Here is a 27,140-nt window from a genome sequence, read left to right as displayed (position 1 = left end):
CTCTAAGTGCGGGAGGAAAACCCCTTCGATCGTTGTCCCCATGAAATGATGTTAGTTAACATTTAATAGTATGTGCCAGGCGTTTGGCTAAGCACTTCACATGTATTTGATTCTCAGAATAACCTCTGAAGTAAGTTCATTTATGGATTCCTGAGGAATCAGCGGAGGCTTAGGGATGTCGGTTACTTTGCCCCAGGTTAGACAAGTGTGAGCAACACCCAGGCAGGGAACCTCCCGCCAGCCACTTACCCAACCCAGTGCGCCTGCGCACTTCCCACACACAGGGATCCTCATCTCTACAGCCGCGACATTCTGCCTGGTGAATCTCTTGGAAAACAGTGGTCCCCCCGGATAAATGTCTTTCTTTCATGTGTGGCACTCTTGTAAAGCCAGAAACATGCTATTATTCTTACCCTGGCTTCCTTTATTACTCATAAATAATTCTGGAAAAAGAGGAGGACCGTGGAAATAAATGGAGGAGGAGAAAGTAGGCGATGTGGTAGCTTCGGAAAGGGAGACACGTCCGCATCCTGGCCACGTGGTAATCCTTTAAAATGAGTTTGGTTTTAATTTTCTCTTCTGAATAGCACTTTCCCGGGGTTGAAATGGCATGCAACACAGTCATCTTGAAACACATGCTGAAGGTCAATTTGTTTTTCTCTTTCCACAGAATATAATGATAGCTTATGAATTTACTTTTACCACCATGAAAACTTAGAGAATAAAATCCATTCAAGGATATTATCCACTTAAAGGTCTTTATTCTAGGGCATCATAGCCAGATTTCAAGTTGCGTCACAAGAAGCTGATAATGATTGTACATCACGTTGGAGAAAGTTCTCCAGTTTACCTGAGAGAAGCTTTCAACTTCTCAACTGTATTTTGAATCTAGTGAAAAAAGATCTTATTGCAAGGTATATAATTCTCATTGTTGACAAAAATACCATTTTTTGTCTAATGACAATTTTGTCCCTCTGATATTTTAGTAGGTCAAAATCAAAATAACACTGAGGTACGAGGACTCAAATGGTTTGAGAGAGGATAGGAAACATGAAATCCCACCTTTGTCAATTTTCTCTCCGTATTTCTAATTTAAAAAACAACAACAACAACAACAACTACCAGTACAGGAAAAAAATTTACAAAACCCTAATGTATTATGAACAGATATAAATTTAAATAAAGGCAGGTATTCCAAGGTCAGTTGTGGATGAAAATAGTGATTCCTTTTGGACCATATGTTGCTTCTTTTATTTCGTGGAAAAACTGAGTCAGTGCACTGACTTAAATATTTGCACTTTATTGCTCTCCCATTGCTCCCATGCCCCTCAACCTGAATTCAATAGCCCAAGAGAATGTAAAGCACTTTTGACCCCAGAGTCATATTAGCTTTCATTCTCAGAGACTGTGGTCACCTTGTTCTACCTCTCAACATACTTGAAAGTAAAGTCTGCAAGGATGTTGGTTACTTTAACACACAATGACTTCCATTTAGCCACACAACAATTAGGATTGACCCACCTCCCACACACATTCCTAGACCAGAACAACACCCCTCCCCTAGTTATCTTGTGTCCTTTTATAAAATGTTTGTTTTCAGTTCTCAGACCTCTGTTTGCAAATGACAGATGTTCTAGTCATACATTACAGCTTAAGAAGAAAGGGTAATTTACTGTCATAAGTGTAAACAAACTAAGAAAGGGCATGCCATTAACCATATATAGTACAATAGTTGCAGAGTCTCAGATACCATCAAAACACTCTGCGTCTCTCATCGCTGCTTCTCTCTTCATTGAGACTTAATTCTCTCAAGTGGGATGTCAGAAGAGACTGGAAACATGGCCATAAGCAACTATGGGCTGTTCTCATCTTTCCTCCATAGAGAAAAGAAAGCATTTTTCCACCAATTCTAGATAGAAAAAGTATAATAAAGCACTCTGTCCCTGCGTGGGTTCCCACGTAGGGACATGAACCAGTCTGTGGCCAGGGGTAGGGAACTATGGTTGGACAAGCTTGAGTCATGCACCTGCTACTGGGTGGCAGGGCAGAGGAAAATCAGGGTAGAAAAGAAGAATGTTCTGACTGGCAGCTCCCACCAGAAGCACAGGGCTGGATTTGGAGAGAAGCACTTACTTAAAGGAAGGGATAACTCATTACTAGAAAGAAAGAGTGAGGGACAAAACCAACATGTCCTAAACACTCTCAACTAGTGGTCAAGTTAAAATATAATGTAATGCTTAATGAGTCACCCATCCATGAGTATTTGTACTTTTTAAACAGATTCTTCTTGATGAACAAAAGACCTTTGTGATCCAAGTAATAAATGTCCAATGATATAATTTCAGACCCCATAAAAAGGGAGAGTGAACCACTTTGGGAAAGGAACCCCCTTCCAGTCTCCATCAAGTGACACCATGGTTGCCTACTCTGAAGGCGTGCTTTAACAATTGAAATTGCAAGAGGGAAAAAAGTTTTTATTCTAAATGACATGTTACCTGGATTAACATAAAGCCACTCCTTTATTATAGTTACAGATTGATGCCTATATTCTAACAAGCAGATTAAGATATTGCCAAATAAGAGTATTTTTTACCCAAATGTGCATTTTCCCCCCTTGCTTGATTCATTTCCTAAGTCAGTCTATATATATTAGGTTGCTGTTCAGCTCTTCTAATCAGAGGATTGTTCCAGAATATTAGGAATACCTTTAAGCATATTCTCATTTTGATGAAGCAGTGAGCTACCAAACTTTTTATATAAACACAGTAAACTTCTTCATTGGCTATGTACTTAAATTACCTCCAAGGAAATAAATGATTTAAGTCAATGGAAAGTTCAACTGAAATGAAAAACACCTTTATTATAAAACTGGCACAGCAGGAAACTTACTTACAGCCTGAGTGTTGTTTGTTGATTTTGCTTTGTGCAAATAATCACAGCCCAAGGCAGATTCCTTCCGACATTTCCACAGCCTGCACCTGAAGTGCTTACGGCTTTATTTACTAGTATAATTCAGTGAAATGTCTATTGTACCCCTTCAGGGTCACCTTTTAGTAAACCTTAGTATGCAGGAAGCGAAGGTTAAATTTCAAAAAGTATCTTTGCTTTTTTTGTCTGAGGAGGGCGAAGTTACTTTGCAAAAGTCATTCATGACTAAGTGTTGCTGGTACATGAGCCTTAGGTCACTTGCTATGATGAAAGCTCTTATCTTTGACCAAAACATCAGGGACCTGGTTCATAGATCTCAAGTCAGTTTATGATGCACTCTTCTGGATTTTTTTTCCCTTTCAATTCTTTTCTCCTAATATGCACAGCTGTTATACCAAGTAAGGTATCTAGCCCCATATGCAAATTCTCACTGCCCAGATAACAGCCATATCAGCACTAAGTCATCTCTTGGTTTTGTTCCTGTTAAGAAGATGCTCCCAGGCAGTGCAGGTACATCCCAGAGCAAGCTTCTCCAGGACTCGTGTCTGGCCAGAGCCAGCCATTCTTTTCAGGGAGGCATGGACAACGAACGACACGACAGTGATTTTCAGGGGCCCAAAATGGTTTTTAAACACTATTGATTTTAAGAATTAGACTATTGCTGTTCTATATTGCTAAAAAAAAAATCAAGAGACTTATTTTTTTGTCAACATCCCAGAGGCAACTGTGATCAATATTTTCAAGAGTATCTTTTACCAGGATGTCCACTCCAGGGAACTCAGGCCTCTTATTCTCTGTCCTCCTACAAACTTTCTCCAGATCAAAGTTCCTATTGTAACTAGTTATTAAAGAACAAACAAACAAACAAACAAACAAAAAACCCTAGGATTTGAGGGTGATAAGAGCATTCTGGAATTGAACAGTGATAGTGGTTGAACAACATTGTTAATATAGGAAAATGAATGAATTGTACACTTTAATTGTATACATGTTATGTGAATTTTATCTCAACGGGGGAAAAACTATCCTCACTGGGATATAGTGACTAACACCCTGTCAGTTTTAAGTGTATTTTAATGAGTGTGCTTTGGGCCCAAGTAAAATCTTGAGTTGGTAGAGTTCTGAGCATTCAGAGAGAGGTCATATTCCTGTTTATCTTGTGTAGTTGTCCATGTGGGTCTAGGTTTTTTCAACAATGCCATCCTGTGCTCTTGACTTTCTATCAGCCTAGCTCTTTGAAAAGCTGTTCTTCCTCAGACTAAGAAACAATTACTTGATCAATAGTTCTACATACAACCATACTTTCACTATGGAACACAGATATTTATCTTATCAGAGTTTTCAAAGAAAGTATCAAGGAAGGCCCTGGGATCTCACTGTTTCAAATGGTGGGACCTTGTCAAAACATACTGTTCACCACCCATTTCTTGAGACTGCATGGGCTTTCATCTGACGGTTGGTGGGAGCTAAATAGACAGCCTATACTTCCCTACCACTGTCAAGGGTGTGACTATCTGGACAGAGGTTACAAGAACTTAGGAAAACAAAAAGTGGAGATTTACCCCTCAGACATACACATTATCCCAACATCTGCAGAAAAGGGTTTTCTTTTAAGCACTTCTACCTAATCCTCAAAAGAACAGAAGCTATCACAAGGTGGGATATTCTACATTGTAGACCAATAAACGTCAGTAGTTAACAACAGGGACAATGAGAGAGCGTAGGAGTGGTAACTTCAACATGTGCTAAGTATAAGACGTTCCTGAGGAGTTTCAGTATTTACCTCATAGAAATAGTTTATATTTATCTTTATAATCTCTAGGTCTCACTAAGAGATTTCCTGTCAGTTGTCTCTCCTTTAGTCCACTGAAGTCTTTCTGAAATAGAGCAGCTTCCTAAAATAGAACCCCACAGCCAAAGTCTGATTTCAGAAGTTTCCTTCAAGGATAAGCCACTGCTCCAGGACTCCCTGCAGAAATTTCATGAAGATCCCAAGATATGTTACTTACTCACTATGCGCAAAGTTAGGGCAATTCTAATTATTGAAAGGACATTCTGGAAACCTCTAGGCCTGAAAAATCACTCATGTGAGAACTAGGTGTTGTTCAGGACTTTGTGGGTTGCCAGTGACAAAAACCAAAATGAAACTTTAACCGAAATGAAAATGTAAGCAGAAAAGAAGGAAGGAGGCAGAGACACAGGGCTCTTGGATGGCTCATTTGGCTCCTCTTTCCTACTGGCCCCAGCTGAATGACCTCAGGCGCAGGTCAGGAAGGACGGCCCAGCTGTGCTCATCTACAGTGAAGATGTGCTTCTGCCTGCTCAGAACCACTTCCCTCTTTCTTCCGTAGCAGAAACATGATTTCCTGTGTTCCTCTCCCATTCTCTGAAGTTCAGTGGGATGGTTCATCACAATGTCCCTTCCCCCTTGAGCCAAAGGAAGCCTTGTAAATAGCTATCTTACCCTCTTTCTGATTAACTTTCTCTCTCTTTCTTTTTTTAAGTAGTCGGCATTGGCTTATAATACTTGGGCAACTAAAGAACTTTAATTTATCCCAAACTCCAGGGAACAGAACTTCTTTCTCACAGTATTTATTCAGTATTTCACAGAAGGAATCTGATCGACCCGATTTGTATCACATTTTAATCCATGGATCAATCACTTCGGCCAAGGCCATGGGATGTTATTATTGGCCATACCTTTGTCATGTGCCAGAGGTCAAGGGCAAGGAAATGTTATCAGAAAAAGGGAAATGGGAAAGCTTTCTGGACAGAAAATAAAAAATACCTCTCACTATCCTCTTTAATCTATTTTAATTTACCTTATAAACTTAGAGAAGATACCCACCAGTTGAAGCTTCAGTCATATCTTGTCAGGAAAGTACAAAACTTATCTACTTTCAATTTCAAACTACATATTTAGGCCCTTCCTTTGCAAAAGGCCTGGAAATCTATTCATTTTATAATTAACAAAGGATAAGAAGATCCATTCTGAGATTTTTGGTAGGGGTCCAAATTTGGACCTTTACTAGCTATACCAGCTGTGGGAATTCAATGATCTCAAGGTCTCCTCCCTCCTTTGTTTGTAAGACTAATTTTGGAATTATACTACTATCAGGAAATGGTGTCCCTTCCTTCTGTCCATCCCTTAGGAATTTTTTTTTTTTTTTTTTAGTCTCCCGGCTTCTAGATCCAGAGAAGTTGGATAAAAGGGCAAGCACCAGCTAATGTCAAACCAGGCACATGGGAATTGGACCTTGATCAATTTCAAAGGTTTCCTACTTAACCATGGAGACTGTTGTGATCACCAGAAGAGCATGTGCTGTTTGGCAATGTTAAACAACCCAGATTAGAGCTGAGAAGGCAGGCAATTTGCAGAGAAACAGTGCGACACTCCTTTGTCAAACATCAACGGACAGAGGTTTGTCAATATAAGATGAACTGGAGAATGTGGGGTTGCAAACAGTTGTCAGCCAGCTGGAACACCAGTGTAGCTTTTCCGGGTACAAACATCTTGGTGCCCAAGTAGAAAAAGTGAACGCTGTTCTCTCCTGCATTCCCCAGAAACCTCAGTATGATTTCATTTAATGACTCAGTGTTTCCTGATAGGAGGCTGAAGTAAAGAATAGCTACATTGGTCATATGAATAAGTCTGGAGGAATGAGTGGGTAATTTTGGGGGGCTTGAGCTCATCAAATTGAGAAAAGATGCACAGAACAAGATTCCCCTGGACAAGTGGGGGTCTTTTGTTTGGAGGCACAGGATTTATTTCTGGTAGTAGGATAGTGTTAGATATATACTCTTGTATACATATTAGATACATACCCCTATGTGCACTGTGTTGGTCTATAAGAATATTTGTTTTTAAAGATACACTGCCATGTAGTGAAAAGAAAGGCCATCTGTACCCCAATGTTCATAACAGCAATAGCCACAATTGCCAAACTGTGGAAAGAACCAAGATGTCCTTCAACAGACAAATGGATAAGGAAGATGCGGTCCATATATACTATGGAGTGTTATGCCTCCATCAGAAAGGATGAATACCCAACTTTTGTATCAACATGGATGGGACTGGAAGAGATTATGCTGAGTGAAATAAGTCAAGCAGAGAGAGTCAATTATCATATGGTTTTGCTTATTTGTGGAGCATAAGGAATAACAGGGAGGATATGGGGAGCTGGAGAGGAGAAGGGAGTTGGGGGAAATTGGAGGGAGAGATGAACCATGAGAGACTGTGGACTCTGAAAAACAATCTGAGGGTTTTGGAGGGGAGATTGGGTGAGGCTGGTGGTGGGTATAATGGAGGGCATGTATTGCATGGAGCACTGGGTGTGGTGCATAAACAATGAATTCTAGAACACTGAAAAGAAATTTAAAAATAAAATTTTTTTTAAAAAAGCAAAAAATAGATACACTGCCTTGGACCAGATTATCTTATCAAATAAAGCCACAATTTGATGTTGGACAAAAAAGATGTAACTAAGAAGAAATCAAGAGGGAATGTAAGAGGAACATCATTATTCCTGATTTGTTTAATATGCAGTTAGATCCAGAAGAAGCTGGCATAATAACTGGTGCCTGTAAGATCTGAGAACGTTCTTGCTCTTCTATAGATGCTTTCCTTAATCCCAGAAAGTACAGCTGAGAATGTTGCTCTTTTTCAGTAAGACCTGGAAATCTTGCCATGCCAAGCTGTCATCTAAACCTAAGCCCACTGGCAGAACATCAGCTCCACAAAGATGGTCTAGGCATGGTCTATGGGCCCATTTTTTTCACTTGCTATCCCTGGTGAATAAGGAAAAAGCACTGTTTCCATTCCAAGGGATGTTGACTCAAACTTGGCAAACAAAAGTGGGAAGAGCCCTTAGTCTCAAACTGATCTTGAATTCTTATAAACTTCTCAATTATAATTCTAAAAGGTGAAATTTCTGAGACTAAAGAATTAAAAGGATACAAGACAGATGGTGGAGAGGTACATGTATGTTTCAGGAATGGACAAAACCAAGGATTATAAATTATGAGGCCTCAAAAGTAAAAAAAAGCACTTACAAATCTCAAGTCAATAGGATAAAACCTTCTTGGCTTTATAGAATCCTAACAATACCTTTACTCTTATATGCCTAAATTTAAAGATAACGGGTAATAAAACTTTTACCACACTGAGCTATGTATACAAGAGGATTCTGACTTAAGGTAAAAGTCTCATCCTCTGAGCTGATCCCAAGAGGTCAACAACCTATATGACAAACAGTCCTTTCCAGATGCTTTATCCCAGCTCACCAGAGAAACACTTTTGGTGGCACGTTAGGGTAAACAAGTTTTTCCAACTCTGGGTGAGTGCCAAAATGTCCAGTTTTATCCCAGGCTGCTAAGTAAACTTCTGATAAAAGGTAGTTAATTTTCAATATGCTTTTATTTATTTATTTATTTATTTTTGGCCAGGTATGCCACAACCAGGTGCTATTCATTTTCATTTAAAGTTATATATAATGCTAATCCATATATCAATTTTGTTGGCTCTCTTTCAAAGATTACCTGGAGTTTTAAAAGGAGAACTCTTTGAAAATATCCTTTTAATTTCAAAGTTTTAATATCTCACATATCTACAGAAATCATATTACTAGAACTAAAAATCAAGATACTGACCGCCATAAGATCTAGCATATAAATTTATATTCATACTCAAAACTATTTGAAACCAGGGAGTGCCAGTGGCTCAGTCCATTAAGCATCTGCCTTCAGCTCAGGTCATGATCCTGGGGTTCTGGGATCACTCTCACATCACATCGCATTGGGTTCCCTGCTGAGTAGGGAGTCTTCTTGTCCCCTCTCCCTCTGCCCTGCCTTCTCCCACTCATGCTCCTGGGTTCGCTCTCTCTCTTTCTCAAATAAATAAATAAAATCTTAAAAAAACAAACAAACCCACAACTATTTGAAACCAAGACTGTGCTACAGAGTCCCATATATAGTTATCACTAAGAGTTTAAAAAGGATTACATGAGATAGTGGAAATGCCACATTTATCTAATTGATTTTACTTGTGGACCTTAGCAGCTAAGAGTCCTGGGGTCTTAAAAGAGAAAGTTAGTGGAATATAATTAACACCACAAATCCAGCAGAATGTCAGGGGACATGGAATGAAACACAGAGCTGCCTACTCTGAAAGGGAGACTTAGGGCTTATCTTTCAGTAATTATCTCATAAGAAAATATTGGAACCAGACCTTTTATAATCCATCTATATTAATGCCATAAACATTTCCAGATGCAAGTGGATGATCTTTTCTTTTCCATAATCATAACTTTTCCATATAAGTCCCAAGAGTCAGTAATTGAATTTGAGAAAAGATGTCCTTCTTTTGAAGTTGCTTTTGATCTAAAGCCAAAGGGAAGTAATTTATTTAGCAAAGCTGTGAGCTCTAAACAACAATGTATATGAGGGAATATTGGCAAGTAAAATAAAGCACCTTAATTTATTTGTCAATAAAGCAGTACCAAGATGCTAAGAATTCAGTTCCGAATAAATTCTTAAGGAAATGGAAACTGGTTTGAGGTTTGTTTTTTTTTTTCCTTCCCCATGAGCACATGCTGACGAACACTCCTATTTATGTTATATAAAAAGACTTTGGTCCTTTGAAATCATTCCCAAAGAAAAGTGATAGACCTACAGTCTTATTGCCTCAATTACATCAGCTTTCCTTTGGGTTAATTTAAAGTAATAAATAAACACTCTTCTCCTTTCTTAATGACTGGTTTCACATGTGCATTTCTATTTTGGTGAAATTGTATTCATATTATTCCTGGAGTTATTACATGCATCCATTATATTAAACACTATTTGGTGCTTATAAAAGTGAAGCAAGGGTAAAAAAAAAAAACTTGATTGAACTTCAAATCACAGGAGGGGAAAATATAATAAAAAGATTATATGAGAGAAAGAAAATCTACATGAAATGAGCAAAATTCAAGACTAATTTAAATATGACAGCCATATTCAATGACTAGGAATTTTCCCCCAAAGTACCATGCTGCTTGTTACCTAAAGGCTTTGCATTAGCCACTTCCTCTTTCTAAGATGTCATAACCTTTCTTCTCAACCCCCACCCTTGCCCTCTTTTGTCTTTTGATCCTTTTTCAGAATCTCTTTTGCAGCTATTTCCACCACCACTAGCATCTCCCCACCCACTCCATGGCCTTCCCATGAGTTACATAACCAATAAATCTTGAGTAGACCAAAGTCATAAAATCTATTACAAGTATCTCTTTGCTTATTCTTTATTACTAATAAACTGGAGGTTTCTTAAAGAGAAACAAGAGATGGCGTCTTATTTTTCTTTGTATCCACAGCCTAGCACAGTGCCTGATGCTTCAGGGTCATGAAATGTTAGATGGATGGATACTGAACAAAACTTAATGGGTCCTGGTGCTCTATTGCTTAATATGTTTATGAATTGCTAGGTGATGGAATGAGTTTGCTACTAAATTAAAAAATTCAATACCAGCCCATGTGGCAGATTTCCCAGGGAACAAATTGTATTTTCAGATTGCCAGTGATACCCATGGAGTTGTTAGCACAGCTACTGGCTCCCAGGTTGAAGTAGATTATCAAATCCTGGGAGTGATTTGAACTACTGCTGATTCTGCTGCACTGTATCATAATGAGTTACTTCTGACCTATCTCTAGCTGTGTTATTTTGTGACTTTTTAATTTACTATTTAATTTACTATTTTAATTTACTATTTCAGCTATGACCAATGTCATGTACATTTGGATGGCTTAAAATCTGACACTGTGTTCAAGTCAGGGGTTTGTCATTACGTTGGCCAATCCTGTAAAACTGAACTGACCATTAGTTCTAAAATCCTTTATATCTTTATATCTACTCTTAAAACTATCTGGTCTCCTTGCCCTACTTAGCTGTTCGGACCTGTACCCAGCATTCTTGTGTTGGCCAGAGCCTATGCCTTGAACCACCCTGATTCTGCTCATTGGGCCTCCTGCTTTCTGAACTCTTCTTGACATCTTCTAGCTTTATCACTGGTCAACAATTTTATGATGATTTATTTAGTTTTAATACTCTAGGTGACATTTTGCGTTCTCACTCATTTAGTGACTGACCAATATATCCCTTGATGTATATCTGCTTCCAGACATTTATTTAGATAATATCCAGACAGATTCCAGACAGATATTTGGGTAATATCCTGCCTAATCCTAGCCCAGACATTAAGATTCTCTCCCCTGTGGCTTGATGCTCCCATCAAGCTGGTCTGTTTCCCATAGATACCAAGATCTCTTAGAAATTTAACCTTCAGTGGTCTGGCTCAAGTCAACTGTTACTTACTTTCATTTAAATCATGATTATCTAATCCCCGGTCCTTCACAAATGGTCTCATTGGTTTCTTTTCTTCAGTCATTTCAGCACTTTACATTAAGGGAAGATAAGTCATGCAGAAGTAGAGTTTGGGTAATATCATTTTTTATAGTCAGAAATACTTCAACAGCTTCCCATTGCCAGTGAAATAAAATTCATTTTTTTAGCCAACATTCAGAGCCCTCCATAAAGTAGACTCAGCTTATCTTCCTAGATTTATTTCTTAAAACTTCCCTTTACATACTCATATTCCCTCTCTCCATCCCTTGCTGACAAAACCTCTGATGGAAGCCCTCTATCTCTGTTCTCTACTCCTGCTGACAAAGTAACAAAACCTGCCTGATTAGTTTTACTCTGCATGATTACAGATCTCAGACGAGCATTTAACTTTGCCCAGCCAAACAGCTGAGTTTTTTTTTCCAGGAAGCTGCTTTCTCACTCTCTAAAACAACTATTCTCTGCCTTCTTATCTCTTCTCAAACCTCGCTCCCCTCCCCCACACTTACACCCAGCTGATGACCTCACCTATAATTTATTGTGAATACACAGGCCGTCAAAAGGGGACTCTCTCATCTTTCCACTGCCAAAACTAAATTCTTGCTTCATATTGTCACATGTGTTCTCCTGATTGCTTTTTCTTGTCAGTGGAAAAAGTGTTCCTCCTCACATTCAAGGATCTATCCTCCACTAGTGCTCTGGACCCCATGCTTCTCACCTTCCTATGTATGTCCCTTAAAATTTACCCTGCTTCACACTTGCATTACAGACTCCTCTTTTCCAGCTCATTCTTATCTGCATAGGAACATGTTGGTATCTCACATCTCTGCAAAAGCTTGCTCTGATTTCTCATCAGTCAGTACCTTTTCCCACTCTTATTCTAAGATAAGCAACTCTACAGTCTTCAATTGCTCACACCCTTCCCATTTGCTATTTAATCCACCAGTCTTAGTCCTTCCACCCCATTTAGATGATCATCTTCCACTGAAAGTGCTCTAATCAAGGTCCCCAACAAGCTTCATGATGCCAGAGCCAGTGTAAACCTTGCTATGCTCCCGTTACTTGAATTTATAATGTTGTACAACACAAATGACCACCCCTTTCTTCCTGACAGATTTCCATTCCTGGCCTATGTCAAAACACAGAGTCCTGGTTTTTCTTCTTCCTTATTAGTTACTTCTTTGTCTAATCTATTGAAATCTACTTTATAGAATCTCTAAAGGTGTTTAAGACCTAGCTCAAAACCCATTCTTCCTCTGAATCTTCAGTTTTTCCATGAATTATTTTGTTCATTCTTGTGGCCTCAAATATCACTGATAGTCTAATAATTCTCAGGTCCATCTTTCACTCTTTGACTCCAGATTCATATACTTGCAGGTGAACTTTATATTTCCTCTTGTTTATCTAACCTTCCAACTTAACTGTGCTTCAAACATGGTCTTTTCCTATCTTCTCCCATCCTAGGCAATGGCATCGCCACCTACCCAATTGCTTAATCGAAATACATTGGTAAGAAGAAAAGCTACAGATGAGATCACTGCAATAAATAACTGGAGCTCTATGATATAAAGTAAAGGTTGGAATAGAAGGGAAGAACACACTGATGAGGTAGGTCAGCAAAAAAACTCTTTAAGAAGGAGGACACTTCAACTGAAACATGAATTATAAGAAAGAGTCAGTGAAGCAGAGAGGCAGAAGAAAAGCACATTCCAAAAGGAAATAATAATTTTTTTTCTCTTTTTAAAATCATGTTCAATTAGCCAAGATATAGTACATCTTTAGTTTTTGATGTAATGTTGAATGATTCATTAGTTGTGTATAACACTCAGTGCTCACCACCACATGTGCCCTCCTTAATACCCATCACCCAGTTACCCCATCCCCCCACCTCCATCCTTTCCCTAACTCTCAGTTTGGTTCCCAGAGTCCAGAGTCTCTCATGGTTTGTCTCCTTCTCTGATTTCTTCCCATTCAGTTTTCCCTCCCTTCTCCTGTGGTTCCCTGCACTATTCCTTATGTTCCACGTATGAGTGAAATCATATGATAATTGTCTTTCTCTGCTTGACTTATTCCTTCAGCATAATCCCCTCCAGTTCCATCCATGTCTATGCAAATGGTGGGTATTCATCCTTTCTAATGGAAATAGCAAGTCTTAAAACTGTTTCAGAAAAACAGTTTTGTGTTTTTTCATAATAGTAACAAGTCTAATATCCCCAGAGAGAAGTAAATGAGGGGAAAATAACAGGATGAGTGTGTAAAGATAGGCAGAGACTAGATCAGATCTGAGTATTTCAGTAGTCCAGGTGAGATAAGTGGTGGCTGGAACCAAAGAAGCAGAATCGAAGAGAATGGATTTCAGCTAACTTTAAAAAATTGCTTTGATTGTGGTGTAATAGACATAAAACATTTGTCATCTTAACTCTTGGTAGGTGCACTACTCAGGAGCATTTAATACACTCACAATGTTTTGTAACCATCACTACTAAAGATATTAAAGATACTGAAGATATTAAAACCTTTTTCTTTATCTCCAAAAAATATTCTCTTCTTTTTACACTACTATTTACCCTACTTTCTGTTTCTAGGACTTTGTCCATTATAGGTACTTCATATAAGTGGGATTATACAATATTTATACCTCTGTTTCTGGCTTATTTCACTAAGCATAATGTTTTCAAGGTAATCCATGCCAGAGTAAACATTAAAACAACATTCCTTTTTATGGCTGAGTAATAGTCCCTTGTATATATATGCCACATATTTTATCTAAAATTGGCTTGATCTTTACTCTGGAAATAGAATTAGTGAGACACGTGTTGAATTGGATGTGAAGATGGATATAAAGGTAACGAAGATGATTCCTAGGATTCTAACTTGTGAAAATAAATTGTAGGAGATTAATTGAATGAAATGGAGAACACTTAAGAAAGACATTCCTTAATCCCAATCAAACTGAATTCATAACCTTGAGGACAAAGGAGGATTCCTGAAGGATGGGGCCTCCCTTGAGTCTTAAATGATTAACGTGAGTTAACCGTATAGAGAAAGATTCATGGGAGGTGGCTGGATACAGAAGAAAATTAAAAAAGAAAGGACCAAGTGATAAAAGTCATGATGATTTTTGTTTTATTTATTTTGCCTGGAATATCTCTCCCTAATTCTTCACATCCCTGTTCAAAATTGTCCTGATCTTCAAGTCTCAGGCGAAATGCCACCTCTTCAGGCCTCCTCAGGCACTTATGTTCTTTTAATGGCTTTTACCCTCTTCTGGTTTATAAACAATTTGTGTCCATTTCTTACCTACTACACCATAAGCTCTTTAAAGGAATTGTATTACATTGTTAGCATATTTGTAGTCTTACTGTACCCAGTATTGTTTGCCTTGCATAAAGAAAATAGTCAACATGTGTTGGTTTTTAGCAGAATATCATTATTAGGAATGGGAATAAAAAATGTTATGCCCGGGTGCCTGGGCATTATTGTTTAGTTTTGTTACCATGTAAGTCTAATCATCAGAAAGATCAAGTCCTAGATGGAACTAGCAGTAAAGTACGGATGTAGTCATTTCTAATTTATACAAAAATTGGTTTAGTATCTAAGTTTCTCACCTTAGTTGAGATGCAGCCTAGATTTCCAAATGCCTTAGAATAATCTATGTGAGTTTAATATGGATTCCTAGTATAATGAGAAGTACTTCGAAGTGCATACATAGACTTTAGATACATCAGTGATACAGAGAGAAATTAATCTCTATCAATCTAACAGTTCACTTGGCAACTTGCAGTGGTTCTCTAAATCACATTATCATTGTTGTCCAGTCTTATGAAGGTACAGCATTGTTTCACATGATGTTCTAAAAGAACTTAGATTTTTATGGATTTAAAAAAATTTTTAGAAATATGTATGAAGAGTTGGTCAAATGTGCAAATAAATATTTAAAAAAAAAAGTCAAGAGTCTGGTTAAATATAAACCCATGCCAGGGTTAGGAAAAGAAACAGTAGAGAGTAGGTTTATGTGAAAATAAAAGAACAGAGAAAATAATGCTCTCCATTGTTCAGAGTGACAAAGAATTGGCAGGCATCCAAATGCCATGGGAGACAAGATTAATACTAAGTATATCTGTCAACATCCTGTTTGAAAATCTTAGCCAGGATCAGAAGTATCTGAAAACATCCAAAGGGGGTTTCGCCTAAGAATGAGTCATATTCTCTGCAGCATGGAGCCCTAAAATATCAGTATAGGATGTTAGAAGTCAAACAGAACTTAGTGATCATCTTGTCCAACTTCCATGTTTTGCAGATGAGAAGAATGGGCCTAGAAAACCCCCTCTCCACTCTGCAGTGCTGGGAGGCACCAGCCAAGTAATGCATAGACTATGGACTTTAGAGCCATACAGAATTGGTCTGAACCCAGCTTAGGTACTCAGACAAGCCCCTTATTATCTCTGACTCTAATTTCCTCAGCTACAACATGGGGGTAACTATTCTGGAGAGGGGCTATGATGTCAGAAATAAAGTGCACAAAGCATCTGGCACCTAGAAAATCAACAAATGCTAAGTCTTATTCTCCCCAATCCTGGGATTAGTGGCAGAACAAGGAAGCCCTCTTCAATCCAAGTGTATCTTCAATATACCCTCAGAGATCCCCAGTCACACTTCCTCCTCCCAAAAAATGAGTGTGGTAAGGGTAATACACTATTCTATAAATACTTGGGCTTTTAATAACCTGGAAATATTTAATGAGTCACTACTGTATAAAATGCCAAATGGAACTTCCAGATTTTTCCAGTTCTTAAACAGAGTAAAGGACACTTGAACACAAGGGGCAGAAATCTAATAACTTGGTGCAAACATTCTAAATACTACTGAGGGAAACTTCCTGAACTGAATCTTTCATACATAAATGTGTGTGGAGATGGGGTGTCAGTACTTCATATAGGATGCCAAACTTGGTTTGTTTTGTTTTTAAGATTTATTTATTTATTTTAGCAGGGGAGGGGCAGAAGAAGAGGGAGAGAGTGGGAATCCCAAGCACACTCCATGCTGAGTGAGCCCGAGTCGGGGCTCGATCCCACGACCCTGAGATTATGACCTGAGCCAAAATCAAGAGTGGGATGCTCAATCAAATGAGCTACTCAGGTGCCCCAGGATGCCAAACTTGGCTTCCTAAGTACACAATGGCCTTTTTTTTTTTTTTTAAATTCAACAATATTGTGTTAGATACATCTACCCTTTAAGACAGAAAAAAAACTTCAGAACTTCAAAGACTGAATGAATTTATAGGAAGGTAAAGGAAGATTTCTGAAGACAATGACTTATCAAAGAGTGAGACACAGCTGAAATGTTTATCTGTCCTAATTAGCTATCTCCATTGTCAGTGTCCCTAACGTGGAAATACAGGCCCTACCACTGACATGACAGACTTAATGAATCACAGGCAATCTGACTGCTGAGACCTTTCAGCCCTATCTAATGCTAACCTACCTTATAGACACAGTCATTGGCCATGACATGCTCAATGAGGAGGGACAATTGAAGTTTCTACAATCAGACATCTGCTCTGTTGAATGCCCTCTTTAGACTTGCCCTTTTAAAAATGAACATGATTTTTTTTTTTAAATTAGACAGGATTATGTCTTTAGGAAAATACCCTCTAACTGGTTTCTGCTAGTTACCGTTTAGGTAATCTTCATGTGCCTAGAGTTGCCAATGTGGTAACTTAGATGTGGATAGCTGAGAAATGTAGGAGATAGAAAGGATTCCATAACTTGGAAGGATTGTAAGGAGGCCTACAGGCTAAATCTTGTTAACCAAAGTGTTTTATTTACTCCTTGAAGTATGGGCCTGTGCTATATGATAGATATTTTGTATTAGTTTCAATCCTTTAACAATTAGGAGATTTCCCATTATAAGCGGGACTTCCAGCTTCCCTGGAAAATCAGGACACTGTGGTAATTCTGGGTCTTGAATTCTTGCCTGCCAACCTTTTGTTAGAACTGAACAGTTGTAGCCCCCTTAAATGCAGTGAGTGTGCTCCAATGGCCCATCTCCCATCATTGCTGATGGCCTTACTCAGGTCAGTTCCACACACTGGCCTTACCTTCACTGCTCCTGATAGAGTCCAAACCATATCTGAGAGGAGATAAAAACCAAAGCTCAGAGAGATCAAAAGACTGATGTTAGCTCTAGGACCTAGTTCTCCCACACAGTTGTTTTTTCCTCCCATTTTAGAAAGTCTTTGATGAGTATTAGAGTGTTGGCTACTTCCAAAGAGATCAAGTAAGCACAAAAATACAATCCAGAGCAATATCTATAAGGAACAAAATATCTAGGTAAAAAGTAATGGCACCACAGACAAAATACTATAAAATTTGTAATCCTAGGTTACAAATATATTCTTAAAAGGAGGCCTAATTATTTTCAGGCAATTGGCTCATATAATTTTTTCTTAAATTTCTAAACTGCCTTTATTTGGGTTTCAAATGTTAATACACACTCAGAATCACATGGAGAATTAGTGGAATTTAAATTCCCAGGCCCTTTCTTGAGGAGGTCCTGACTTACTAAAGCTATGGTGAAATGCAGGAATTTGCATTTTTTTTTAAAGATTTTATTCATTTATTTGACAGACAGAGATCACAAGTAGGCAGAGATGCAGGTAGAGAGAGAGAGACATGGAAGCAGGCTCCCTGCTGAGCAGAGAGCCCGATGCGGGGCTCGATCCCAGGACCCTGGGATCATGACCTGAGTCAAAGGCAGAGGCTTTAACCAACTGAGCCACCCAGGCGCCCCAGGAATTTGCATTTTTGATGAGTATCACAGGTGATTTATTACACTTACTTGTCACAGTAAGAGGTCACTTTCAGATATTCAGTTCTGATCTCCAGCTTCAGACCTTAAGCATGGGACTCTGTCCTATTCACTCAGAGAATGGATGTTTACCATGGTCCCTGCATTAGCTTCCTTCTTTTTCTGTGTTCTCTGTGTTGTGGTTTATGAAAGAATAATCCAAAGAAGATATAACTGACAGAATAGAGGGTTCTGAATGTAATTCACTAAGCATAATTGCTCTATTGGAATGTTTTTTCCAGTGACTAGGTTAATGATTATAGTATCTTCTTCTTCTTCTTCTTTTTTTTTTTTAAAGATTTTATTTATTTATTTGTCAGAGAGAGAGAGTGAGAGAGCAAGCACAGGCAGACAGAGTGGCAGGCAGAGGCAGAGGGAGAAGCAGGTTCCCTGCCAAGCAAGGAGCCCAATGTGGGACTCGATCCCAGGATGCTGGGATCATGACCTGAGCCGAAGGCAGCTGCTTAATCAACTGAGCCAGCCAGGCGTCCCGATTATAGTATCTTCTATCCACTCTATGGACTCTATGTGTCTATGGATTCAGCTCCTCTTCCTGAAGAAAACTTCCTTTGAATAGAAAAAAAAAATTCAACTCAAACTGGAAAAAAAAAAAAAAAGTCCTTTATGAACCAAGTCTACCATGAATTTTTAAAAATTTGGTTTGAAACATGAAATCAACTTGTTTTGTTTCTTCCCTAAAATTTGTATCTTTTACAGGTTTTATACTTTGTCTCCTATGCCTATTAAACAGATTTTTGATATAACCAAAAAAGCAAAATAAATATTGTTACACAGTAGTTCTCTCCCATGTGACCATGATTTGATTCCACCCAGTTGAACTAGATCTCATATGCTATATTAGAGCAGAATCCTCTTAAGCTTATCTTACTTAAAGTAGTTTTTAAAGAGAAAAATTCTTTATTCAGTCTAAAAAAGGCAAAAAAAAAAAAAAGTGAGATAAGATATTAGTTTCTTAGAGAGGAGAGGTTGCCAAAAAAGCGAATATCTGTCTTCAATTAATCCATACTGAGAGTCTGCAGAAGTAATACCACATTACAGAAGATAACAAGAAAGAAGGGGAATTTCATAGAAGCAGAGCTGAATTCCCAGTAGTCTAGTTTTGAATGTGTAAGTTCAGGTTCTTGAGTTGTAAGTGCAAACAATAAAGTAATTCTTGATGTAAAAGCAGGTATATCTAAACAGGCCACTCTTAAAAGAAGAGGCAAGGCCTTGGAAGATTTTTAGTATCATTTAATGGAAACCAACCTTATGCATATATGGAATAATACGATTTTAAGAAAGGGGCATATATAATGTCTTCTCTTCTCAGTTTTTCTCCTAAGAATTAACTTTAGAGGATTTTCTCATTCCTTTGTTATCCTTCAACATTTTGCTTTAAAATAGGTGTTTTACTTTAGGAAAGCCCTTTAAAAAATTACTTGAGGATATGAAAATATTTAAGAGTCTTTCTAATGTGTTTTACTTCAAAAGTAACTTTTATAATACTGAAACATAGGTTAATATGCTTCAGAAGTAATTAACTGACATGATTATATCCAGTAATTTAGCCCCTCCTGATATCAAAAGAGAACTTTAAGATATTGGGTAGTACAACAGTAACGGTTTTTAAAAGAGTTTTTAAAAAATTAATTTCAGCTTTATCATTAACATAGGAACTGAGCAAATGGATACCTTTAAAACAGGCTAAAGAATATATTAAGGGTCTAAAAGAATTCTTAATATGGTCCAAATACTAGTTAGTAGAGTAGGAGAGCTGAGTTAGTTACCAGAATCAGAGTTCCCTATGTACTAGAGGGCTTGTTTATAGGTGCAGTAACTTAAGAAAAGAAAAAAAAAAAAAAGCCCTACTTTAGGCAACATTAAGTAGCCCTGTTTTGCAGGAAGGTTGGAGCGGGGGAAGAAGGGACAAATAGGATATACGGGGAGGAGATGGGCACTAACACAGCACAGAAAGTGAGAAAGGTTGCTGGATCCCATGAAATACCCAGGATATGGAAGGACCAGACCTACAGTGGGGCCCATTTCCAGATGTACATCCCCAGCACTGTCCTACCAGCTGACAGGCTTGGGGTGGGAGAGGGGGAGAGGGTAAAAGGATGGAGGCCACTGGGGCCAAAAGATTCTAGGGTAAATTGTAGCAATTCTGTACTTAGGACAGAACTATGGTTTCTCAACAAGACTTGGGGCTCTGGGCCACGTGGGTCACTTCTGAGGAAGACAGACCTGCTCTGTGAGCAGAGGTCCCGGACCTCAGTTTTGCCTTCTCTGTGGCGCCTGCTCTGGATTCCAGGGCAGTGATAACATCCAGAGAGTGGGTTTCTTAGAGTCAAGTAGCTTTTTAGGAAGAGAATAAAAATTTAGTTAATGACTCATGAGTCACGGATGTGTTTTGAAATGGAGTTCCAATGTTATAGATTGCTGGTCGTTTTAAACCCCAGGTTAAAAGTTAGAATGATGTTTTTATTTTTCTGTTTTGCTTTTTTTTTTTTTTTAGAGGGTAAGGTGGGATAGGGGAGACTTCTTTCCCATATAATGGTTTAAGATGGGTTAAAAGAGGGCTAAAAAACAACCATCCTAAACTGACATTTGCTTGAGGAGGACAGATATAGAAGACAAGCAATGGAAAGATGAAGACACCCAGAAGCAGAAACCCAGGCCTTGCTCTGAGGCTGCTGAATGAGCCTCCCATCAGCTCACACAATGTTTGCAGAAGAGGAAATGTTGAGAGACAGTTTCTGGAACAACAGGGCTGACTTAGTTATAAAGCTCCAATGTCAGCAAGCAGAAGGCATTTAAAGGCATTTATACAGCTTCTCAAATGCCACCCATAAATATGAAAGGGAGCTACACATGCCCTCCCACGACAGATAAATAAAAAAATAAAAAAGAAAAAGGATCAATGAGATGAAGGAGAACTCGGCTACTGTCCACTCAAACCCAGTCATCTAGCAAGAGACCCTGCAGATTCAGAGCCCATCTGTGAGCCTGAAGATTTGGGCCTGATCATGATCTTATATTACCAGACTCACTGTGTAGTGTTTCCACAAATGTAAGTTCTCAAAAGAACTTGCTCGTTTGTCTTTGAATATTTGCCCAGATATCATGGATGTGCGAACATTCCATAGGAAAGGCAATGAGCATAATAAGGAGGAATGGGCTCTAAATTCCAGGTGGGATGGTAGGTGTCCTTAGTGGTTAACCTCAGTCAAGTTCATGTTTCTGTTGATGCTCAAGTAATAGCATCAGACCCCCAGAGAAAAGTGTCCAGCCAGATCCAAAAAGCACCTGCATTAGTGGCAGTTTATCTATTATTTGTTAGAGACATTTTAACATTTGTCTTGAATATCTCATTCTCAGGAGAGAGAACAGAAAATGAAAAACAGGGATCTGAATCCCAGCTCTGCTAATCCTAATAGTTTGGCTGTGCCCCAGTTTCTTCATTGCTCTAAAACTGGAATAACATTGTTAAGAGTTTGTTGGAAAAAACAGATAGAAACTTCCATGCCACTTCCTTTTCCCAGAGGCGTCTCTTCTTCTTAGAGATGCTACACCGATAAAGCCTGTGGCTTATTTCAGCTCATCCTAAACTCAGATGTACAGGTAAAATGGAGTTATGTTTATTCTACTAGTTACAAGAGAGTCCCTAAGGCTGGTCCAGTTTCAAGGGGAGGGAAATAAGATTCTACCTCTTGATAGGAGGTGGTAGCCAGTTCGCATTCCAGAAGAGTACGAGAGATGGGATGTATTGCTGTGGCCATCTTTGGGAAAGATGGTCATCCACACATGGCTGGCTGCATAACCCAATTTTGAAGGTCCAAAGCAGGTAGAGTCTGCTCCTATTTTCTTTGTAACAAATTCTAGTTACTCTTCAGGCAGATAAATACTTAGAGTGGATGAATACAAAGGATTTGGGATTCAGGAAGACAAAAGAGAAACGCACATTACATATCATAAAACATTCTCACAAGTGCACCAGAGACTCAGATAAACTGATAAGAATCCTGAGCCTGGGCCTCACGGACATAATTGCTCGGCCTCCTACAGGCTTAGCTACCAAGTAAGAGAAGCAGAGCAAACTCTTTTATTTAATTGGGTTTCCTTTCAAATTATTTTTTATTAAAGCAGTATACGCCATAAGAGATGATACTGCTGCGTGGCTCAGGTCTTACTGAATAACTGGTGTCCCTTCTGCAAAAGGACTGATTTGAGAAAAACACTTTAACTTCCGGATTCAGGATAAAATGTTTTTCTCCAGACAATGTACAGTATGGTTAAAAATATGAGTCTTACATAGGTTATTTTTTAAGCAGAAATATGAATTAATCTAAACAATTAGGATTATCATCAATTTTATTTCACACCATAAAACAAAACATATACTTGGGGCAAACAAAAAACACAGATTCCTTGCTGTCCTGAAGCTTATGTAGTGCTACTCATTCCATGTTGTTTCACTAAACTACTCCTCAAGAAATGAAACTGTTTTGTTAAATTATAGCATTGCTAGGTAATGGCATGAACAATCACTCCATTCCAGGGGCGCCTGGGCGGCTCCCTCGGTTAAGTGTCTGCCTTGAGCTCAGGTCATGATCCCAGGATCCTGGGATTGAGTCCCACATCGGGCTCCCTACTCCCTACTGTTTCTCCCTCTGCTCCTCCCCCTACTGCTCCTGCTCTTTCCTTCTCCTAGATAGATAAATAAAATCTTAAAACAACAAAAAAAAGTTCCATTCCAAATGGCAAAAAATCAATCATTTTGAAAACTGAAATGGCATGAACAATCATCAGTAATCCACAGTTCTTCTAGAAAGACCTAAGGCAAAGGAGGAGGGCCTAGGAGTTTGGTGCCAAACCTGTGTCTCTTTTGCATTTTTTGAATGATCAGTAAAAGTTTTTGCTGATGAGAATAATATATACATGAGGTGCCAGACACCTTATAAAACTATATTCACATCCCTATTGAATTTGATTGATTAGAAAAGTAAACAAATATAAAGTTTGGAAATTAACAGATAAATCAGAGACATTAGTTTAGATATGAAAAGCAAACACAATTAAAAATAAAACAAAAAATAATTCAATGATGATGGAAGGATTGAGAAAAGAGAAGGAGGTTTTTTCTACACTAGCTTTGAAGAAAGCCTAAGGGAAGTCAAGAATCTTCCTCATGCTCTGAATCAGGGCTTTTTCACCTTTTATCGATCCCCAACACACACAATTTTGATGGTTCATCTCAAACCCCACCACACTGGAGTGATTGCAACATTCCAGTCCTATTTTAACTTGGTTCCTCCCTGACCTGTAGTCCTAACCAAATGCTTCCTATTTTCACCTGTGATTATGCTCTATTCTATATCATTACCTAATTGTCCTATTTGTAAGCTTTGTCAAACCAACCCCAGTAACCCAAGTAAGGAGTCTACCTACAGTAGTCGTTTAGGCACAGAGAGTCAAAGGAGCAGTGAGCAACCTCGTTTTCTCAACATGGAAATGTGCCAAGTGGAATGAGGTATAGATGAGAGTATCAGGGTAATAAGCTGGATGAAACGTATGAGATTTCTTCAAGGTATTCTTTTTATAAAGGTCCTTGGAACACATTTCTGTACCAAGACCAAAGTCGAAAGTGGACAACACTAACCGGGCACCATCCCCAACCTTGGTCCAGCAAAAATAAATAAAACTCAGTTTTTCCTGACCTCCCTGCGCACACACATCTTATTTAGGGAGATGGAGGCCTGTGGCTCCATCACAGATAGTAAATGGTCTTAAATGGATTAGGCAAGGTGGTCAAGGAGCTGGCAGAGAATTCACCCTTCAACTGAGTCAAGACTTAGTGTAGAGGAGGAAAACCTATTTCTCTACCCTCTTGGGTTCTGTAATTAGAGCCTGTAAATTAAACTGAAACAAGACGATTAGCAGGAGAAAAGCATACAAATATATTTGATGTTAATATTTTTATATGACACAGAGCTTCACAGGAAAGAAGTGAAAAACTCAAAGCATGGTTAGTTCTGAGAGCTCAGACACCATTTTAACAAAGGGTGATATGCTGAAGACAAAGAACAAAGGGTTGGGCTTTTAGAAGGAGTCAGTTGTGGAAAGGTAAACATATAGGGAAAATTAATGAAGGATTGGGGTCATTTAGCAAGGTTTGTTTGTACAGATTCCGCTCAGCATCAACTCTATTTCTAGTGATAAGGATGGTACAAGGAAGGTACCTTTCTCGTGGGAAATTTTTGCTCTGCTCTGAGGGAGAAAGGGGGAGGGGACAAAGTCCTTCCTGTCTCTGCTGTTTCTCAACTTCCTTCAGCTCCAAATAACCAACATGCCAAAGCAGCATATTTTGGGGTAGCATGTTCTGAACTCCTTCACTGGTCACCCATTAATTCCTGGAAAGTTCTGTTCTTCAATCTGTATCTTTCAAGAGTGTTTTTCAAAGAAGGATTCGGGACCCTTGGCATCAAAATTACTTTGGATGAGAGACACAAATGCAAAACCATGGGCCTACCTCAGACCAGTTAATAGAATATCTGGGGTGGGCCTGGAATCTACTTGTTTAACAAGCTTCCAAGCAATTCTCAGATTTGATGTTTTTCCATGCACGGGATGAATGGTGAGAGCTGTGTGTCGCCTTCTTTTGAGATCGTGTGTGTTCCATAGTCCACTACAGCCCTCACTGGCCCTGTTCGCTCACTCACATTTACCTCACTAGCCCATACAGGAATTTGTATTTTCAACCCATACTTGAGAGACTTCTGGGTTTGTGATGAGGGAAGACCAGCAGCCTCTGATAAATCTGAGAGATGTTTCTGAAAACCTCTTCTGCCTAGTTTACTTCAGTTCAGAAAACTCAGAAAACAAAACAAAACAAAATCCCAAATTAGAAACATAGGGACTCTAATATGGCAGACAGCTTCATTTATCCTCCTGGGACTTGAGGAAAGCTTATGGCCCTTCTCTCTACACCAAATTGCTGTCAGGAAACTAAGAACTGATTCCCAGTGCCTTATCCCTGTTTCATGGCTAGAACAAGGGGATCAGTACAAACTTTTTATGTTATTCTACAACTGCTCAGACGTCATGAGGGATTTTAAGAGGCAAGCTTAGGACAGTTTCCCAGGACCATGTTCATTCTGACCCTTAGGAAACAGAGGTCGGGGGAAAATGTCATAGGAGTGAGAGACAGCAACACTGCTTGAAAGTTAATGGTAGTCCACTTTAAATCAATGACCCATGAAACTGTTACATACATCCAAAAAATCAGAGCATATTTAGATAAGCATTCTTACATATAAGCTGATTAGTCTTATTTCCACTAAAAATATAGTACTTACAACTATTTCATTAATACTATTAACCAAATTTTTAAGATAAAAGTAACTCATAATCTCATTGTCCCAACAGAATATTATTTCTTCATATTAGCTCTTTCTAAATAAATACACTTATATTCATACATAGTTTTATAATTAAAGTACTATATTATATATTCTGTTACTTTAATAAGATCTTTTAAACTTCAGTACTATGGGGATCCCCAATTTGGTGAATAAGTTATATATACAAAAGAATAATTGCTGAGGGATATGAATCTTTCTTTTAACCATAACTAAAAAGTCTAGAAATAGTAGGAAGCTATAAAACAGTATTTTCCATTCTTGAATCTGGGTCCCAACATTGACAACGTATTTGTTAAAAAAAAACAAAACAAAACAACTTCCTGCCCTCATTCAAATAGTTTAGTAAATGCTCTTCAAATGACTTTCCTAAGTACTGCTTACTTGATTGTTACTCCATTTCCAAATGCCTCCTATGTCTATGCATTTGTAACAAACATCATACTTGGCAATGAAAGTATTGTTGGACTGGTTGTCAACAGAGCATTCAACACTCTGCATGACTATAAAGAGAGAAGTAAATACCCACAAAGATTGCTGTCTGCCATGGCTGTGGACAATTTTCTGGGTCTGTGTGGCACTGCAGAGAGAAGTATAAATGATGACACCAGTTGTTCTGGGCGGGCAGAGCCTATGAAGTACCCTAATGCCTCAGGGTACTAGGTACTGATTATTGGCTCATTGGTCAAGACGCATGTGGTTGCAAGTATCAGGAACCCAAATTAAACTTGTTTAAACCAAAAAGAGCAAGTGTAGACTTTTGTAATAAAAATCTCAAGCATGGCTAGATCTAGATGCTTGCATAATGTCAGTGGGATCCGGGACTCTGTCCTTGTCTTTCCACCCTGCCTTCCTCTATAATGGGTTCATTCCCCACTTGCTGGACTGAGGTGGACACAAGCAAATAGCTTCCCACTTGCAATGCATATGCTTAGCACCCCCCATTGGACAAGAACTCCTTTCTTAGAGCCATCTCACCAAAGTTCTGCAATTCACTCTCTCAGGGAAATTTTTTAAATACATTGTTAACAATTGGATAATGTGAAGTTTTAGATGGGTATGCTTGGTCTACATGGGCAACATGGAGCCTTTTAACAAGGTCATCTGCACCCGAATTATATGGCCCGAGAGCAGAAAAGGGGAAATCACCCAAACAAAGTTAAGCTGGTTTTACTAATAATAGTAGCACTAATAGGAACAAACAAAAATAGCTGTACACTGCAAATAGACATGATAAAAAACTTGGTCTCAAGTCCTGTCTTACCGTACCGTATTTAAACCAATAGTTTTTAAGAGAAATAAAATCCAGGGAAATGGAAACTTCTACTGAAAATGGTTTTGCTCTAAGATGGCAACCAGTTAGTAACATTAAATTTAAATGAGTGAATTTCATCATGACCAAAAGGGGCTGTGACAGATAATGATTTGCAACCCCCCCAACACCTACCTGCCTATGATATTCTAATCCTAAACCCTGGAACCTGTGGATATGTTACTTTCCAAGGCAAAAGGGACTCTGCATATGCAATTAATATTAAGGACCTTGCAATGTGGGGATTATCCTGGATGAT

The 27,140-nt window shown here is 38.6% G+C and overlaps 1 protein-coding gene across 1 annotated transcript in view; it reads left to right on the top strand.

Moving 5' to 3' along the window:
* Positions 1 to 27,140, top strand: part of CCDC192 (coiled-coil domain containing 192) — a 200,141-nt gene that overhangs the window by 137,877 nt on the left and 35,124 nt on the right. The window lies entirely within an intron of this gene.

This window comes from Meles meles, chromosome 3 (genome assembly GCF_922984935.1).
Source record: "Meles meles chromosome 3, mMelMel3.1 paternal haplotype, whole genome shotgun sequence".
Taxonomy (NCBI): domain Eukaryota; kingdom Metazoa; phylum Chordata; class Mammalia; order Carnivora; family Mustelidae; genus Meles; species Meles meles.
This window is presented reverse-complemented; position numbering and strand designations above follow the sequence as displayed.